The sequence below is a fragment of the Eleutherodactylus coqui genome, chromosome 3, assembly GCF_035609145.1.
Source record: "Eleutherodactylus coqui strain aEleCoq1 chromosome 3, aEleCoq1.hap1, whole genome shotgun sequence".
NCBI lineage: Eukaryota > Metazoa > Chordata > Amphibia > Anura > Eleutherodactylidae > Eleutherodactylus > Eleutherodactylus coqui.
In genome coordinates, this window is record NC_089839.1 from 313,673,199 (window position 1) to 313,678,318 (window position 5,120).

At 47.1% G+C, this 5,120-nt stretch overlaps 1 protein-coding gene across 3 annotated transcripts in view; it reads left to right on the forward strand.

The window, feature by feature from the left end:
• The first annotated feature begins 856 nt into the window (after nucleotides 1-856).
• Nucleotides 857-5,120, forward strand: part of ARTN (artemin) — a 48,393-nt gene continuing 44,129 nt past the window's right edge. Inside the window, exon 1 of one of the 3 annotated variants that reach the window (XM_066597946.1) lies at nucleotides 857-960. The gene's annotated coding sequence lies outside the window, so the exon portion shown is untranslated. The other 2 variants (XM_066597945.1, XM_066597947.1) reach the window with 2 other exon arrangements.

Consider the following 5,120-nt stretch of genomic DNA (forward strand, 5'->3'; position numbering starts at 1 on the left):
TAACCAGAGGAGCCTGCATGGCCTTATAAGTCTCCTCACTCAGTTGTCAGATGTCTTCTCACACCCCTTCTGGGTACTCTCCTTGGGGAAAGATGATGCCATCCCCTGACCCACTCACCCTCTAGGTGTCTCTACACTTTTTGGGTGCTCTCCTTAAGGAGAGACGACATCCCTCTTGACCTTCAGTAGCTTTGAGACAGTAAACAGTACTAGCGGCAGCGGCATGTCCATGTTAGTCTCTCTGCTTCGGTCTCACTCCTCCTCCCTTCTCCATTAAAGGGGTTGTCCCGCGAAAGAAAGTGGGGTTCAGCACTTTGTAATGTACATCGTGCATTAATTATGAGCCATACAGAAGTTATTCACTTACCTGTTCCATTGCTGGCGTCCCCGTCGCCATGGTGCCGTCTAATTTCAGCGTCTAATCGCCCGATTAGACGCGCTTGCGCAGTCCGGTCTTCTCCCTGGTGAATGGGGCCGCTCGTGCCGGAGAGCTGGTCCTCGTAGCTCCGCCCCGTCACGTGTGCCGATTCCAGCCAATCAGGAGGCTGGAATCGGCAATGGACCGCACAGAGCCCACGGTGCACCATGGGAGAAGACCCGCGGTGCATCGTGGGTGAAGATCCCGGCGGCCATCTTGGTAAGGTAAGTAAGAAGTCGCCGCAGCGCGGGGATTCGGGTAAGTATTAAACCTTTTTTTTTTTTAACCCATCCCTTGGGTTTGTCTCGTGCCGAACGGGGGGCCTATTGAATAAAAAAAAACCCGTTTCGGCGCGGGACAACCCCTTTAACTTCTATAAGCATCATGACACAGTAACAAGCATCAAACCCTTCTCCCATACATTCCAGCAATTGCTCTCAACTTCTCCGCTGCTACAGATGAACGTCACATGAGAACACGTAGTGGACAAGAAAAGGGTGTGCACTTTACAGAACATTTTCAGCACAAAAACATCATTTCAGGTAAGCGCACTTCTGATAGCTATCACCCTGGCTATTAAATAAGCACAAGTTTGTTGGAAAGTTAGTGACCATTAAAATCGACCCTCAGTTTTAGGACAACATTCTGTCCCGGGACAACAGGGTATATTACCTGTCGGACACAGAAGAGGTCGGCATGCAAAGGCCTCAATATAAAAGGTTTTAGGTTTTATTAAATAGAATTATATTTAAATATCACAGAAGAGATGAATTCCAAAAAAAGGAAATAATTCCCCAAAGATAGCTGTGCCTGCAGGAGACAGCCGATGCTGTCACTGCCATGTCCACAACGATGACAATGATACAAGCGTATTAAGTGCTACATATTCACCTGTACAGGACAATAATAGGAGCATGAACGTAACAATAGTGGCACCCTATAAGCTGCGCCCTGATGCGCGTTTCGCTCAAGCTTCCTTTTGCGTGCTGACCTCTTTTTTGTCTATCCGTTAGGCGGCAGATCACGTGTTTATGGTTGGAATATTTGCAACTTTGATTTACTGTATTTCCTTACCTGTACTTGATCTTCTCTGCCGCCCTTCTGATCTACGGGTCCTGTTTTCATACATCCAAGATGGCTGCAGCAGTTTTATAATTACATAACGAACACTTTTTTTCTGCTTTCTGATTGGCCAATGCTAATCACATGAGCAGCTCTGACCAATAAGAGAGCAGGTATAGTACATTAGTAGTCTAACATTTCCAGTGCGGGGGATTATGTGGGCTGAAGCTGCAGATCGGAGGGACGGCAGAGAACAACAAATGCTGGTAATATAGCACCCATACCCCTCTGCTCCTAGGGAAGTATGCTGGCCCGTAACCAGAGCGTTACCTTTAACCCTTTGCAATCCAATTTTGGATTCAGGGTTTCCTAGGGAGTTTTCTCTTTCTGTCATTATACAATGGCGCCACCTGCTGGCTAGAGACAGTACTGCAGCATGTGACATGCCGGAGAGGCCACCGACAACAGAGCGTTCAGTAATATACAGTAAGAATACCCTACCGGACGTCTTCCGACATCAGAAGCTGTACAGGCTTCAATCTGTCACGTTAAACAGGCTTCAATCACGTCAGACAGTGGATTGGAAAGGGTTAAGTGGCAAGCACCTGTACCGAAGGTTCGCTGTCAGACCCCAGGACTAAAAGTGACCCCCCCAAAGAAGGTTGCATACTATAAGACTATGAGGTGCCTTCGTATGGCATCATACAACACCGGGGCATCAAAAAGAAAACTACGATTCAAGTCTGAGAAAAGCCGACTTCAGATAAAGAAGAAGAATCATTTCTGAGAGTTTAATGATCTAAAGCAGAAATAGGACAGAAATCCGACAGACAATGGAAATCCACAGGGAGAAAGATGTGGAAAAGCCTGAAGTATTGCTGACATTTCAGGCTGCTGCTGTAAAGTCTCTCCTACTAAGATGCTCAGCAGGCGGATAGGGAGGGATCCCCCGGGGAGGTGGGAGCAGATCGGAGCTGCTCAGCGTAGGATAGGATCAGCACAAGGCTTTCTATCCCAGAGCATGCCATGGGGTGGATCAGAGAAGCATCAGTCTGCATACAAGAGAGGGCAGGCGAGCAAGGTAAGTGCGATCACTGACATGATGCAAGCGGAGGAGGCGCACACCGCAGTCAGGGATGGAATTACACCGCAGGACGCAGCCAAATCCACAGCCAAAGAATTTCACACCAAAACCCCAACTGCAGATTTGGATGTGAATTGCAGGAGGTCTTAAGCCATTTTCAGTTCTGCATCTAAATCCACAGGTAGCCGACTGATTGTGTTGCGGAATTTACTGCGGCTTGCGGTGTGTCGAGTAGCCTATACCGCCCTCAATGGGCAGGTAACACGGGGTAGAAGAGACACCCTGTCCCGTAGACATAAAGCTGCACGCTCCGTGCGCTGGACTGGAGCTGCTGCCGCTGGATCCGGCGCTTTACCGTACATCTTGGTACTAAGACTGTTTGCGTTCCCCATTGTGATCTGTTCTGTGAACTTTCAGCAACTACTTGATGCGGTGGAAACTTTTGGTCAGACATATTTAAGGATAACCGACTTCATATAAAGGAACTGCGGCACTTCATAAAGCCCAGCGAGCGCTGCCCCGAGGAGCTGACACTTCACTGTCTAGATCCCAGCACAGGGTTAAGACAGCTGTAGGTTGTTACTGTCAGAAACTATTCCCCGTTCTGCCTGCAGGCTGGATACTGAGATCTGACTTGTAAAGGCTGATATGCAGTTAACCCTATCTGTCAGAAACCATGCCAAGGAATTAAAGCCCAAATGCGGCTGGAGAAATAAGTCAATATTTGCTTTTCTTGTCTTTTATTGAACTCTCAATACGTCCTTTGAAGTGCCTGTATTGATGGCGGCTATTGTTGTACGTTCACATGGCTGGCGCTGTAGTCGGGTTTCTGGGTTACTATCAGTCATGTTTTCCATTTTGGGGACTTTTACTACTTTTGGCTTGTTGTGTTTCCTTGGACAGCAGAGCGGCATTGTAAGAAGCTGCAGACACGACAAGACCTGCATTTACATTAGAGAAACCATTCAGCTTGCACTTATTGCTTTCACTGAGCCGCCAGCTTGTGTCCTCATAGTTGGTCAAGATGCCAGCCTGCCATGAGCTGTGCCAACCTTCTCAGGTACATTACCGATCATCCTTCATGTAATCTTGGGCGCACCTTATCATCCAGGAGATCTTCTACTCTGGTGACACCTGAGACGATGATCCATTCTCTCTCATTCCCCTGTTGGGGCTAAAGCAGTAAGAACCGTTCTACATGTTGTGCTTTGAGGTGGTATACATAGAGGGGAGCGGGAGGTCCTGGTGCCCCAATCATCAGGTACATTGGCCACATCCCTGTGCAGGTGCTCAGGGCTTCTGAGCATGGATATGGGCCACCAGGAAGGTACATACAGCCTGGTGCACGGGACGCCTTCATCTCTTATAGTCCACAACATAAAGTAAATTCAGCAACATTACGTGACCTTTTCTAGAGCGATTTGATACCAAGTTCCCCTCTGAATAGAAGCAGTGATTAGAGAGAAGGACAAGTCGCAGGATGCATGCTCTGCCCCAACATGTCGGTGACACCGCAGTGCGGAGGGATCCGCTCACACTTACCTGTCACTACGTATGAACTATGGAGTCTGACGGCTTCACACTCTGATCTGTGCATCTAGTGCAGCAGAATCTTCACTTCTCAATGCTGAAGATCCAGATTTCCCAAGACGTCTTCCTACTGATGGAGAGACAGCAGGAGGAGGTTGCTGTACTAGACTTGGCCTCTGGTGAACTCCGGCATCACATTTATTTACAAGGTGCCGGTTTAAATAAGGTCAGAAGACGTTGACAATAAAACTTTCCAAGAGTTTGTGTTTGTCCTAACTATCAGCTCAGTATAAGCCCCAGGGCTCTGTATGTGACGAGCGGTGGGGTCATTGATTCGTCTGCCTACAGCTAATGGCTGATCCTCTATATGCCAAGTGCAGCTCCTTGATAACACATGACTGACACTCTCTTCCTTTCTTGGGTTCCATCTCTATGATGCATAATTTCATGTTTGCACGGCTCAGGGATAACATTCTCATATCCACGCACCGCATACCCGTCACGTCCCATAGCGGACACAGGAGTCAACCTTCTGCAATATCAGCTTTTTTCGCTTCCGTGCACCAGATTTCCAGCTTGTAAGGTTCTCCCCATTCTTCTTCTGTCTTTATAGCTTTCATAACCTAAAACAGAAGATAATTTACATTATTATATATGAACGGCTTATTCAAATGGGTGATTTTAATGTCCGAGTTTGAACTCAGACCTATGAAAACCAATGTGACATTTTACCCGGGCCATTGATCCCTGTAAAATAATTGCAGCATGTCTTACTCCCATTCAATTCTTGGACCAGAATCGCCCATTAAAGTTAATGGGTGTGCTAAATAAAAAAACAAACAAATGCGCTCACATGGCGTATGTGCAGTACGTTTTTTTTCATGCACTCACTGACGTCAATGGGAGTTTTAAATGACATCAATTTGGCACCTTCCATCTTTTATTTTGATGCGCATGAAAAGCTGAAGACGCTCTAATGACACTTGTGTGTTAAAAATGCAAAAGCTGGAAAAAATGACGTAAAAC